This window comes from Nicotiana tabacum, chromosome 15 (assembly GCF_000715075.1).
Source record: "Nicotiana tabacum cultivar K326 chromosome 15, ASM71507v2, whole genome shotgun sequence".
Classification (NCBI taxonomy): Eukaryota; Viridiplantae; Streptophyta; class Magnoliopsida; order Solanales; family Solanaceae; genus Nicotiana; species Nicotiana tabacum.
The window spans coordinates 28,028,018-28,044,270 of record NC_134094.1 but is presented as its reverse complement, the minus strand read 5'-3'; positions in this window follow the sequence as shown (position 1 = coordinate 28,044,270).

Genomic DNA, 16,253 nt, shown 5'->3' with positions numbered 1-16,253 from the left:
TATATATATATATATATATATATATATATATATATATATATATATATATATATATATATATATATATTGTGAATTGTTAGATAAAAATATTAAAGGATGAAAATCTCATATACTTGATTTTTCTTTTTAAATTAATTAATTGTTAAGAGAAATTGTTCTTCCTCCTGAATTTATCTTATAACAAATATACTCTCATTCCGGAGGTACATAAGAAAATGTCCTCCTTTCTTGTGGAGCGGGCCGAACGCCTCGGCATGATAGATGCATCTATGGATCGTGCTGCACGTCCCTCGGTAGTGTACATGACACTCTGGATCGGGCCGTACGTCCTCGACAGAAATCGTTCTTAATAATAATAATCACACGATACCTTAATAGCTTATTTCAATTTGCGAAACTAATTGATAAATTTGAGAATCCTTGGAATTTAATGAATTATTATGCCTGCTTGCTAAGGAATTAATTGTTATTCCTGTAAATGAGATTTAATTGATAAATTGGAAATTATTTGAATTGAAGGAATTTAATTAATATATTGAGAATTATTGCATTTGAAGGAATTTGATTATTTTCGCTGGTTAAATAAATTATTGTAAATTCTGTGAATCATACTGATTTAAATATTCTAGTCGTATTGCAATTATTATTATTGACCCATAGTGAGTGTCAAAGTCGGTCATCTCATCCCTACCACTTCGAGATTAGGCTTGATGCTTACTAGGTACACGTTATTTACGTACTCATACTACACTTGCTGCACTTTTTGTGCAGGACCTGAGACAAGTACTAGTGGGGGACCTATCGTCTTACACCCACGTTATCTAGGGGCATAGTGGTGAGCTGCTTTTCTGAGCTGTTCTGCAGCTACTAGTGTCTCTCCTTGTATTTTTCATTCTGTCTATCTTATTTCAGACAGTATTTGAGGTTTTGTATAATTTACTAGATGCTCATACACTTGTGACACCAGGTCTTGGCACACACATTGGTAGAATTTGGCGTCTTATTATTTGTTTTGGTTTTTAATTTTGTCAATTTATACTTATTTTATTAAGTTGGCTTGTATAGCTATAGTGTTGGGCGCCATCACGACCGATAGGTGAAATTGGATCCTGACAGTTTTGATAAAAATCGAATCAACCCGGTCCATGTACACGCTAGGAACCAAGAGGTTAGTTTCAAGAAAATGTTTCGGTGGGGAAGTCATTTTATAATGATTTCAAGAATTTTCTTTACTCATGTGCAGAAGTTATTTTTTTTAATACTGACTTTATTTTAAATTCATATTATTTATTCCAACACACACTTAGTTTTATTTTAAACTTTTAGTGTATTAAAAGTTCATCAATTCACTCTTCGATTTTAATTTCTAATACAATTTTTAATCCTTTAATGTATACTTTTTCTAGAAAGTATTTTTCATTTATTAACTAACACTGGATTTTTTTTATCTTTCCGTGAAAACATGTTACATGCAAAATGACTTTCGACGTATCGAACACAATCTGAATACGACCTTTTTCACTCTTTAAGATATTTAAGGAGACTTTTTGGAATTTTCATTATTGTATTTGTGACAATAGCATTTTGGGAAAAGCTTATCGTTGTTGTGCGGTAGGATTACTTGGAAGTGACTCATCTTGTGATTTTATTATTATCCTTATCATGTGTACAGCCAATTTTCTGATTTTATGGTATCAATTGATTCTTAAAATCATTAATTTAATTTTTCTTCTTCTTTGCATCTAGGATGTCTAATATTTATATATATATATGATGATAAGCGACATATAAGTAGAGGCAGAGCTAGCTTATTAGGTGTCGATTCCGCCGAATTCAGATCACTTTTGCTTAAATATTATATTTGTACTAGAAAATTTATTATACATATATAAATATTTAATTACGAATCCAATAACTAAAACGAGTTGTGCGTTCCCGGCAAATTCAGAATCCATAATTTAAATCCCGGGTATGTGTAGGAGGGATGTAAACTATAGTTACACGAGGGAATGGTATAAATATGATGATAAGTGTCACGACCCGAAATTTTCCACCGCCGGGACCGTGATGGCGCCTAACACTTCACTTGCTAGGCAAGCCAACGTTAGAGAATCATTTACCAATTTCTTAATTCCATTCAGTAATTAACATTAATCAACTACAACAAAATATAACAAATGCGGAATATCATAAATCTGTATTAACTACTACCACTAGGATCTGGAGTCGCAATTCACGAGCATTCTAGAATTTACAACAAGTAATGGTCTGAAAAAAATACAACTGTCTGAATGAAAGAAAACAGTAAGACATAAAGGATAGACGGGGACTTTAAGGTCTGTGAACGCCGACAGATCTACCTTGAGTCTCCGGACAGCGGACCAGTAGCAAATCTCGATCAACCTGAGCCGGTATCAAAATCTGCACAGAAAGTTCAGAGTGCAGCATTAGTACAACCGACCCCATGTACTGGTAAATATCGAGCCTAACCTTGGCGAAGTAGTGACGAGGCTAGGACAAGACGCCCACATATAACCTGAACAGTATAATCATGCTAGTGGCAACAACAGTAAATAAGAAATAACGCAGAAATAATGGGAGGGGAACATACAGTGGGGAAATACAACATAAGGAGTGAGAATAATGAAAAGACATAATTAAACCGGAAATCCTTAAACGAATTGAGCAATTAGGACAGCAAGAAAAACTGCACGGCATCACCCTTCGTGCTTTTACTCTCAACCTCACCAAATAACAAATAAGACTGCACGGCATCACCCTTCGTGCTTTTACTCTCCTCCTCACAATATAAATAAATTACGCACGGTATCACCCTTCGTGCTTTACACTCTTCCTTACAATATAATTAAATTATGCACGGCATCACCCTTCGTGCTTTATACTCTTCCTCACAATATAATTAAATTATGCACGGTATCACCCTTCGTGCTTTACACTCTTCCTCGCAATATAATTAAATTATGCACGGCATCACCCTTCGTGCTTTACACTCTTCCTCACAATATAATTAAATTATACACGGTATCACCCTTCGTGCTTTGCACTCTTCCTCACAATTTACAAAATCAATAACAACGGATAGAGAGGAATTTCACAAGAAAATCAATATTTCAGAAATGATTACTTTCACAATTTAACATCTCAACCTCGAATCAATATTCATAATTTTATCGACCTTGGTGGAACCGGATACAAGTTTTCCAACATTTCAACAACAACAATAAGCATGGATAACAAGATTTATGACTACACATTTGCACTAATAGAATTTCACCCGCGTACTATGACTCGACCACAACGTATAGATGCTCGTCACCTCAACTATACACCGTATTCAACAACAAAATACGTAGCAAATACTCACACAATACCTATTCCCTCAAGCCAAAATTAGACACAACACTTACCTCGCTCTGAAGGCCACTTAATTCTCAATCATAGCTTTTCCTTTGGAATTCACCTCCAAACCACTCGTATCTATTCAAAAATGACTCAATAATATCAAATATTGCTAAAGGAATTAATTATATTTCATAAATTAAATTTTTCAATTTTTTTCTCCAAAAAAGTCAAAAAATCGACCCCGAGCCCGCTTGGTCAAAACTCAAGGTTCGGACCAAAATCTTTTTATCCATTCACCCCCGAGCCCGAATATGTAATTAGTTTTGGAATCTGACCTCAAATTGAGGTCTAAATTCCCAAATTCCCGAAATCCCTATTTTCTACCCTAACCCCTAATTCTACCATAAAAACTCTAGATTTTAGGTTAAAAATTCAAGAAATATAATGGGTAATTGAAAGAAAATGATTTAGAATCACTTACCAACAATCTGGGGAAGGAATGACTCTTGAAAAATCGCCCTTCACCGTTTGATTTTTGAGAAAAATGAGTTTTCTTTTTGGCAAAAATTCTATTTTGGATTCTGTTAAGTGTTGGGCGACAGTGTTCATCGCGTTTGCGAGAGCACTGTCGCGTTCGTGAAGTGTATGGGCTGCCAAGCCTTCACGTTCCCGAGGCAGTGCTCGCATTCGTGTAGGCTACCCTTCCCTGGTCTTCGCGTTCGCGAGACATTGCTCGTGTTCGCGATGAAGAAAAGGCTGACTCCCCCTCCCCAGTGCCTAACACTACGCGTTCGCGATGGGCTTGTCGCGTTCGCGAAGGGTAACGCCCCCATCGCTTCGCATTCGCGACCAAGCCTTCGCGTTCATGAAGAAGAAATCCTCAACTGCCCAGGTTACTCTTCGCGTTCGCGAAGGTACTCTCGCGAACGCAAAGAAGGACATGCCAGAACACAAACTCTGCAGAAAAACCAGATTTTCAAAATCCAAAACATCTTGTGGCCTATCCGAAACCCACCCGAGCTCTCAGGGCTCCAAACCAAACATGCACACTAGTCTATAAACATCATACGAACTTGCTCGCGTGATCAAATCGTCAAAATAACACCTAGAACTCTAAATTTAGCCCAAAATCAAATGAAATTCTGAAGAACACCTTAAAATTTCTATTTTCTCAACTGGACGTCCGAATCACGTCAAATCAACTCCGTTTCTCACCAAATTTCATAGACATGTCGTAAATATCATAATGAACCTATACCGGGCTCCGAAACCAAAAATACGGAAACGATACTAAAAATGCCAAATATCAATTAATTCTTAAAAACAAATAATTTCCAACTTTTAATTTTCATCAAAAATTCATAACTCAAGTTAGGGACCTCCGAATTCTATTTCGGGCATACGCCCAGGTCCCATAATTCGATACGGACCTACCGGGATCATCAAAGCATGGATCCGGACCCGTTTACCAAAAATGTAGACCGAAGTCAACTAAAATCAACTTTTAAGGCAAAAATTCTTATTTTCATTAGTTTTCAACATAAAAGCTTTCTGAAAACCTGCCCGGACTGTGCACGCAAATCGAGAAGGGTACAAATGAGATTTTTTAAGGCTTAAGAGCGCAGATTAGAGTTCTAAAACATAAGATGACCTTTTGGGTCATCACATTCTCCACCTCTAAAACAACCGTTCGTCCTCGAACGGACATAGAAAAGTACCTGGGCTGGTGAAAAGGTGGGGATATCTACTCCGCATATCGGACTCGGACTCCCAAGTAGATGCCTCAATAGGCTGACCTCTCCACTGCACTCGAACTGAAGGGTAACTCTTTGATCTCAACTAGCGAACTTGCCGGGCTAGAATTGCCACCGGCTTCTCCTCGTAAGTCAAATCCTTGTCCAACTGGACAGAACGAAAATATAACACATGGGACGGATCGCCGTGATACTTTCGAAGCATGGACACATGGAATACCGGATGAATAACTGATAAACTAGGTGGCAACGCAAGCCTTTAAGCCACCTCTCCCACTCTCTCCAGAATCTCAAAAGGTCCGATATACCTAGGGCTCAACTTGCCCTTCTTTCCGAACCTCATTACACTCTTCATGGGTGATACCTGAAGTAAAACTTTCTCTCCGACCATGAGTGTAACATCACGAACTCTACGGTCGGCATAACTTTTCTGCCTGGACTGAGCTGCGCGAAGTCGATCCTGAATAATCTTGACATTATCCAAGGCCTCCTGAACTAAATCTGTACCCAATAACCGAGCCTCTCCCGGCTCGAACCACCCAACTGGAGACCGACAGTGCCTACCATATAATGCCTCATAGGGAGCCATCTGAATGCTCGATTGGTAGTTGTTGTTGTAGGCGAACTCTGCAAGGGGCAAGAACTTATCCCACGATCATCCGAAGTCTATAACACAAGCGCGGAGCATATCCTCAAAGATCTGAATAATACGCTCGGACTGCCCATCCGTCTGAGGATGAAATGTTGTGCTCAACTCAACCCGCGTACACAACTCACGATGAACTGCCCTCCAAAAGTGCGACGTAAACTGCGTACCTCGATCAGAAATGATAGACACGGGCACACCGTGAAGACGGACGATCTCCCGAATATAAATCTCTGCCAACCGCTCCGAGGAATAGGTAACTGCCACAAGAATGAAATGCGCTGACTTAGTCAGCCTGTCCACAATAACGCAAACTTCATCGAACTTCCTCTGAGTCCGTGGGAGTCCAACAACAAAATCCATAGTGATACGCCCCCACTTCCACTCAGGAATATCTAACCTCTGGAGTAAACCACCAGGTCTCTGATGCTCATACTTTACCTGCTGGCAATTTAGGCATCGAGCTACATAGGCAACTATGTCCTTATTCATTCGCCTCCACCAATAATGAACCTCAGTCCGTATCCAAGACCCATATGCAGTGATGTATGAATGTAAGATAAGCATATATGATGCACATGGACAAAGTAGTAAACATGTATGGATGTATGCATGTATACAAGGGATGATCCCTACGGATGATATATGCCTATATGCACGTATGCCCACAAACCTAATGTGTAATATGTCATCTAGATAATAATCATGCCCAAATAAGCATCAAACTCCATTTTATAGTCTTTAACGCGGGTAAGAAAACTCAAGTAGTCATACATCAATGTAATTACTTTATCATGTGATTATTTTGGAGGTGACGCACATGCTAGGTGATGGGCGTGTGGGCATGCACCGAAGGGATTGTGACTTGGTCCGTCCCGTGAAACTGTAAAGTTGAATAACCTGTTGTTAGCTATAAGCTCTCTTTATGTTGAAGAAATTTGACTGTAAAACATGTTAAAAATCATGCTTAGGCTATGTGATAGTAATTTTGGGACCCACAGAGGTCGCGTACTTGTTGAATTATTTGCTAATTGATGTCTTGTACTCAGTCATGATTTTTCTTGTGCATCATACCTCAGTCTTTCTTGATATTTGTTGATTTACTATGTTATTGTTGTTTGGGCTGATCTTTGTGATTTCCAAGAGACTAGAGAGGTTAAGGACTGAGTAAGGCTGAGGGCCTGTCGCTGAGGTAAGGATATATGGCACGTGAGTTATCCGTGTAGCACGTGAGTTGTCCATGCGGATTATGGTGCTTGGGCTGTAGGAGTCCCTTCGGAGTCTGTACACCCCCAGTGAGCGCGGGTACCCATTGAGTGTGAGTGCTGAGGGCTGAGAGCCGAGTGGTTGAGATGTTGTGATGAGTTGAGTTATTGTCGCCTGCGAGGCTATACTTGCTTTGCATTTGTTATTGCACTTGATTGCTATCTGTCATTGTTGTGAAATATCTGAAAGATTTTATATCTAGATTACATAAAATTGAACTGTATAAAATTGATTTGACTTAAACTGCCAGATTTGGAAGCATGTCTATTCTTTGCTGGAATTACTGAAAGCGATTTGTAACTGTGTAGCTCGTCTTTATCTTCAGTTCCTTAGTTATTATTGTTACTTGCTGAGTTGGTTGTACTCATACTACACTCTGCACTTCGTGTGCAGATTTAGGTGTTCCCGGACATAACGAGTGTTGATCATTTCACGTAGTTGATTTTCAGGAGATTTTGAGGTAACTGCCGTATTCTGCAGACCTTGGCTCTCCTTCCCTATCTCCTTGTTTTACTGTATTTGATCTCATACTATTATAGATTGTATTTTCCAGACTTGTATTTATATTAGATACTCATGTACTCAGTGGCACCGGGTTTTGGGAGTGTTTATATATGTATTTGTGAGTTTTTCTTCCGCTAAATTTAGATATTATGTTTTCAAACTCAAAAGATATGGGAGTTTATTGAGAGTGTCAGTTTGCCTAGTATCGAGATAGACGCCATTACGACAGGTGAGATTTTGGATCGTGACACTTCCTTGGTCCAAAAATGGAAGAATGAGACAAATTTGGACTTTATTCTGCTGCCCAGGGTTTGTTCTTCGCGTTCGTGATGAACAAATTCCTCAACAGCCATTTTCAAACTCTTCTCAGACAGCCTCTAATATAATGGTCATATCTTTATGTACATAACTCCAAATGATGAATCGTTTGACTTTATGCAAACTAGACTCCAAGGGTTATAACTTTCATTTGTTGTTCATCCCCCAATTCATTCTAGATCGCGAGATATAAGCTTTCAAATTCAGCTGTGTGCAACAGAGATTTCCAAACCCTTCCCAGATAGCCTGTAGTGTATCCACCATAACGTTTTGTACACAATTTCAAATAACAAATGGTTTAACTTTATGAAAACTAGACACAAAGGGCTACAACTTTTATTTTTGGATCATCTCCAAATTCCTTATAGATTACGAGATATGAGCCTCCAAAGTCAGACTAGTGCAACAGAGATTTCCTTCTTCGCGAACGCGAGAGTCTCTTCGCGAACGCGAAGAACAAAATCCCAGAAGCCAAATCCTTCTCCGCGAACACGAGAGGCTCATAGCGAACGCGAAGAACAACACCAGATATCAAAAAATCACCATCCAAAGTAGCCCAAAATGATCCGAAACACACCCGAGGCCCCCGGGACCCCAACCAAATATACCAACAAGTCCTAAAATATCACACGAACTTAGTCGAGGCCTCAAATCACATCACACTTTGCTAAAGACACGATTCACACCCCAATTCAAGCCTAATGAAATTAAGAAATTCCAACTTCTACATTCGATCCCGAAACCTATCAAATCAAGTCCGATTGACCTCACATTTTGCACACAAGTCATAAATGGCATAACAGAGCTATTTCAATTTCCAGAATTGGATTTCGATCCCGATATCGAAAAGTCAACTCCCCGGTCAAACTTTCAAACTTAACTTCCTATTTTCTTCATTTCAAGCCTAATCAATTACGAACTTCCAAATAAATATCCGGACATACTCCTACGTCCAAAATCACCATACGAAGCTACTGACATCATCAAAATTCCATTCCGGAGTCGTTTGCTTAAAAGTCAAACTCCGGTCAAACTTTAGAAATTCAAGCTTTATAAAATCAAACCTTTTATTTTATTTTAGTTTTTCAAAAACTAACGGAAAACGTGCCTACGCACCTCGGAATAACTTTAAATTTTGTACATAAGACATAAATATTGTTACGAAGCTGATCGAACTCTCGAAATCCAAACCGGGACTCGGTATAAAAAAAATCCAATTATGGCCAAATTTAAGAATTCTTTAAACCTTTAAATTTCTAGTTTTCGTCAAATGGCGATAATTCAAGCTAGGGAGTTCCAAATTTGATTCCGGGCATACGCCCAAGTCTGCAAAACACGATATGGACCCACCGGAACCGTCAAAATACTGATCCGAATCCGTTTGCTCAAAACATTGACCGAAGTCAACTCAAATAAGTTTTAAAGGCAAAATTTCATATTTTCTTTATTTTTTCACATAACATTTTTTGAAAAAAAGATACGAATTGCGCGCGCAAATCGAGAAAGGCTGATTGGATCTATTCGAGGTCTCGGAATACATAAATGAAAGATAAAATTAAAAAATGACATATCGGGTCATCACACGACGTGCAGCCCGATCCCAAAATATCAATATAACATGCTGCGACGTGCAGCCCGATCCCAAAATAGCAATATAACATGCTGCGACATGCAGCCCAATCCCAAAATATCAATCTCACTCAGGACCTCGGCCTCACTCAGTCATTACTCTCCAGTCTCACTCACGGGGCTCACAATGCCATGAAACTAGCCCGACAACAATGATATGATGTATCAATAAATAACTGAGACTGAGATATGATATGGATGCATGAATATGACTGAGTACGAAATAACAATGAAATCAGTGAACTAACAGCAAGAAACGACCACTATGGGTCCTAGCAGTATCATCATAATGCCTAAACATGATATCTAGCATGATTGACAGCTTAACTACTTTATCACATGGTGAAAACATGGATATCAACAAAGTAGGACCACTATACAGTGCCATGGAAACAACAGAGTCCCAATTCACATGGTGCACGCCCACACGCCCGTCACCTAGCATGTGCGTCACCTCAACACAAATCACATAACACGTATTTCGGGGTTTCATACCCTCAGCTCCAAGATTAGAAGAGTTACTTACCTCGAACAAGCCAATACCAATGCCGAGCAAGACAAGCAATGCTCCATAGATGCCATCACGTGCGTTCCGACCTCCAAACGGCTCGAAACTAACCAAAAACAACTCAAATACATCAAACAATACTAAAGGAACCAATCCCCGATCGAAAAAGATCAAATCTAGAATCAAAAGCCCAAAATCGGCCAAAAGCCCAACTCAAGCCCGCACCTCAGAACCCGACAAAATTTACAAAATTTAACAACCCATTCAATTACGAGTCCAACCATACTAGTTTCACTCAAATCTAACTCCAATTCGATGTTCAAAACTTAAAAATTCATATTATGAAAATTTAGGCCAAAACTCCCAATTTTCTCTTTAAAATTCATCAACCAACGCTAAAATCGAAGATAGATTCAAAAATCGCCTCAATTCAAGCTTCATAGCACCCAAAATGAAAAAAATGGCTGAAACCCTCGAAATAGAGTACTTTATAATCACTGAGCGAATCAATGAATTACGATTGCGGAAATACCTTCGCGATCGCGAAGAAGAAAATGCACTGCCCCTGAAAATACACTACGTGATCGCGTAATAAACTATGCGGCCGCGAAGCACAAACCACTCAGTCTCATAAAGAACCTACACGAACACAGCCCCAGGCTTGCGAACGCGATAAAGAAGCCATGAAGACCTGCCCAGTTCGGCTCTACAATGCGAACGCGTGCACACCTACGCGAACACGATGCTCGATCTGCAGTAACCTATTCGATTGCGGACCCATATTCGCGAATTCGATGAAGAAACACTTAGCCTCAATTTTTCCCTTACGCGATCGCATCCCTCAGTCCGCGATTGCTAAGAACACTGGGTGCACCAGACATCAGCAGAACCAGCAGTGAAGAATGAAGGAAAAATAGCCCGAAACCCGTTCGAAACTCACCCGGGCCCCTCGGGACCACGTCCAAACATACCAACAAGTCCCATAACATAACACAGACCTACTCGAGGCCTCAAAACACACATAACAACATCGGAATGACGAATCACACTTCAATTCGAATTCAATGAACTTTGAAACTTCAAACTTCCACAACTGATGCCGAAACCTATCAAATCACGTCTGATTGACCACAAATTTTGCACACAAGTCACATTTGACATTACGGACCTACTCCCACTTTTGGATTCGAAATCCGACCCCGATATCGAAAATTTCACTCCCGGTCAAACTTCCCAAAAATTCAACTTACGCCATTTCGAGCCAAATTCAACCACGGACCTCCAAATCATAATGTGGACGCGCTCCTAAGTACAAAATGACCCAACGGAGCTAACGGAACTATTAAAATTCCATTTTGAGGTCAAATACTAAAAGTCAAACTTGGTTAACTATTTCAAATTTAAAGCTCCCTCGTTGAGAATCATTCTTCCAAATCAGTCCCGAATAAATTGAAAACCAAAACTGATGATTCACACAAGTCAAAATACATCATACAGAGCTACTCACGCCCGTAAACTACCGAGCGAAGTTCAAGTGCTCAAAACGACCGGTCGGGTCATTACATCCTCCCCCACTTAAACATACGTTCGTCCTCGAACGTGTCTAGAGTTGTTCTTAAAGCTATCAAACCGTTGTATAACCTTACCATGCACATACGCGGGGGTGATCCCACGTCACCCTATCCCTTACAGGTCCGATAACACAATATAACTAAAATTTCTCAATACAACCTAGCCCACAAGCCTTCGAATCTAATTTCCAACATCAGAAATTTCTTATAAGATCAGAATTTCGCAACCTACACATTGTATAAGTCTGAACAAGATGTACCAAAAGCCGTAACCATAACTCAAATACTCAAAACTCAAATACCACATAGCTCAAATGCTCTAAGCAATAATTTCTAATCACATTAGCTGCTCAAAACAACCCAAGGCCGATAATAAACATCATATCAAACAAGACTCCATTCTAAAACCTTCGTACACTGCCAATGATGAAAGAAACATGCAGAACTCATAACCATTCATCAGATCAACAAGTCATGGTACTCCATCTCCTTCGACAAGACTATAGCAAATTTCTAAGCCGACTTCTGATATTATCCTTCCAACCATGTTATAATCAAATCTGACGGCACCCATCCTCGAGCTGACGACTTCATCTTATCAAATACCAGTTACTCTACTGACATGCCACACCAATACTATCTAAAGCCGCAACTCGTGCAATCCGTGTACCAATAAGTAATATTCCAAATGTACTCAATCACGAATATGACTCAAATAAGAGAACTATCTCGCAAGCTCAACGGGTGCCACCCCAACGCAATGCTAAGAACCCATCACACCGTAGAACCATAATACACGAATCTAACACAAAGGATCATATATCAACATAACCCTGCCGACATGTGTGACCCCATGCAAACATTGAGCCATATGAAATACCTCAGCCACCATGCTCAAAATCAATAACCACGCGCAACCCGACATAAAGTACTCAGAGTGCATTACCATGACCATGTAGAAGCAAATGACACAATGCCACACAAACCCAAAAGAACATAACCAATGCGCAATCGATCATGTATCACCCAAATACCCATCTCGCATAAATTCCGCTATAAGGCCCAAATAGAGCCGCACCAGGTGTACTTATAACCAACGAATCACAACTCCTCGTAGCATAGAAGAGTAACTCACAGATCATTTCAGAATACGAATAAGCCCAACAACAACCGAATGGCACATCCCTCAATAATAGCAGTATGGAGCCAACTAATCCGACTCGGTGTAGAATACACATCCTAATTGGGCCTACCAATGGATCCAAATCAACTCTGGTCACCTACCAATAGATAAGTAACCCTCCAAAAGCCCACAATGACTGAATCATAACACATACTATCAACTGGCTAGCTTCGGCCATAACCTCACAGTCCACAACCATGAAACAATCTGCTCCTGAGAACTCCCAGCCTCCAAATCCATAAAACACACGAATCACCATATTTGATCCTAACTCCACCGACAGAATGTCTAACACATCTCTCATACACGGTTATCCCACGAGCAATACTTCTAAAATTCTTCCGTGCCATATAGCAAAATTTGAATATCAGTAGTCGATCAACCAGGAGAGTGCCGCAGTACCAGTGAAGTATCCATAAATCAAAACACATTGCCCTTTCTGAAATGTATACTCTCGTCAGGACATACCGATTATTAATCATTTTCCTAGTTATCTGAAACCATCCATGCTGCCTATAAATTTATGTCCTACCCTTCAAAACTGAACTGTGACCTTGCACAAGCAAATCTCAATCCCATGCAATACACCGCGTCTATAGCCAGATCTCAAATCAATCTTTGAAAACACCTTGGCACCCTAAAGCTGATCAAATAAATCATCAATCCTCGGCAATGGATATTTGTTCTTGATGGTGACTCTGTTCAACTGCCGATAATCTATACACATCCTCATCAATTCTTCTTCACAAACAACACAGGTGCACCCCAGGGCGGGACACTAGGTCTAATGAAGCTCTTATCAAGCAAATCTAACAACTGCTCTTTCAATTCTTTCAACTCTGGCGGGGCCATGCGATATGGCGGAATGGAAATAGGCTTAGTGCCCGGAGCCAAATCAATGCAGAAAGCAATATCCCTGTCGGGTGGCATCCCCGGTTGGTCTGCAGGAAACACCTCTGGAAACTCAAGAACAACTGGCACCGAATCTATGGAAGGAACCTCCGTACTAGAATCACGGACATACGCCAAATAATCTAGACACCCCTTCTCGACCATATGTCGAGCCTTCACATAAGAGATAACCCTACTGGCAGAATGGCCAAGATTTCCTCTCCACTCTAATCGAAGTAACTCCTGCAAGGCTAAGGTCACTGTCTTGGCGTGACAATCTAATATAGCATGATAAGGTGACAGCCAATCTATACCCAGTATGACATCAAAATCAACCATATCGATAAGTAGGAGTTCTACACGAGTCTCAAGACTCCCAATGGTGACCACACATGAATGATAAACACGATCTACAACAACAGCATCTCCCACTGGTGTGGACACATACACAGGAGCACTCAAAGAATCACGGGGCACAACCAAATAGGAAGCAAAATAGGATGACACATAGGAGTAAGTAGATCCCGGATCAAATAGAACTGAAGCATCTCTACTGCAAACTGAAACAGTACCTGTGATAACAGCGTCAGATGACTCAGCCTCAGGCCTGGCTGGGAAAGCATAACATCCGGGATGGGCCCACCACCCTGAACTACGTCCATAGGATGACCTCTAGTTGGCTGGTCTCCACCTCTAACGGCCTGACCTCCACCTCTAACAGTATGGCCTCTATCTCTGGCTGTCTGACCCCTGCCTCTGGCTGGCGGAGCAGGTGGTGCAGCAACTGGTGCCGGAACCATGGCACGAGAACTCTGATGCTGTGAAATGCATGTTGCCCGAGGGCAAAATTTAGCAATGTGCCTCGAATCACCACAAGTATAACATAACTTTGGCTGATGTGACTGCTGACCCTGAAACTGACCTGAATAACCACCTTGATGACTCTGGAGTGGAGGTGCACTAATAGGAGCTGGTGGTGCACTATAGGCTAGCTGCTTGGAATAATGCATCTGAGGGCCACGACCACTTGAGGCACTGTGAGATGCCTAGAGAGCTGAATGAAATATCATGGGAGGATGGCCTCTACCAAAAGTACTCCTTCCTCTAGGTGAGGCACCGCTGAACTCACCGAAATGACGAGGTCTCTTGTCAGACCCCTGACCTCCCTGAGTAAGAACCAGTTCGACTCGTCTGGCAACATTAGCAGCCGCCTGAAAAGAAATCTCACTCCCCGTCTCCTTAGCCATCTACAATCTGATAGGCTGAGCAAGTTCATCAATAAACCTCCTCACCCTCTCTCTCTTGGTGGGAAGCAGAAGAATAGCATGACGGTCCAAATCCACAAAATGGGTCTCATACTGAGTAACAGTCATACTGCCCTACTCGAGATGCTCAAACTTACGACGACGCTCCTCTCTCAATGTGATAGGCAGAAACTTCTCTATGAAGAGCTGAGAGAACTGGTCCCAAGTAAGAACAGGCAACCCAACTGGTTTGGTCAACAAGTAATCTCTCCACCATTTCTTGACGGAACCCGTCATCTGAAACACAACAAAATTGACCCCATTGGTCTCCACTATACCCATGTTCCATAAAACCTCGTGACAGCTGTCAAGATACTCCGGGGGATCCTCTGAAGGAGCACCGCTAAAGTGACCAGGAAAGAGCTTGATAAACATGTCTAATCTCCATAAGGCCTCAGAAGACATAGTTGGCCCATCTCTAACCTGTGCCGCAATAACCGGCTGAACTAATCCGATTGGCTGAGCTGCTGGATATTGATACTGGGGAGCTATCTGCTCCGGAGTGGGAGTGGTAGGAGTCTGAGCTCCTCCTCCAGCCTGAGATACTACTGGTGCCATGGGAAATGCGCTAGTCTGGGCCACACTCTCCACAAGGCCCACCAAATGGACCAAAGCGTCCTGAAGTACTGGGGTAGCAATGAACCCCTCCGGAACCTGAGCTGGTCCGGCAGGAACAGTATGGGCTGGAACCTTCTCGTCAAGCTCTATCCGAGGCTCCACTGTTGGGGCTGCTGCTCGGGCCCTAGGCTGAGCCCTATCCCTGTCTCGGCCTCTGGCATGACCTGGGCCTCGATCTCTGCCCTGCGTAGGAGCTGTCACTGGAGGCTCTGGATGCTGCTCAGCTGAGGAAGCGGTACGTGTTCTCACCATCTGCGAGAGAATAAGAGTAGAAGAGCTCAATCAGTATTGAGAAAGCAAAATCGCACGACAGAGAAGAAAGAAGTGAAACTTGTTCCTAAACTTCATAGCCTTTGGAAGATAAGCACAGACGTCTCCGTACCGATCCTCCAGACTCTACTAAGCTTGCTCGTGAATTCTGAGACCTAAGAAACCTAGTGCTCTAATATCAACTGTCACGACCCGAAATTTCCCACAGACAGGACCATGATGGCACCTAACATTGCACTTGCTAGGCAAGCCAATGTTAGAGAATCATTTACCAATTTCTTAATTCCATTCAGTAATTAACATTAATTAACTACAATGAAATATAACAAGTGTGGAATATCATAAATCTGTATTAACTACTACCACCCGGATATGGAGTCGCAATTCACGAGCATTCTAGAATTTACAACAAGTAATGGTCTGAAAGA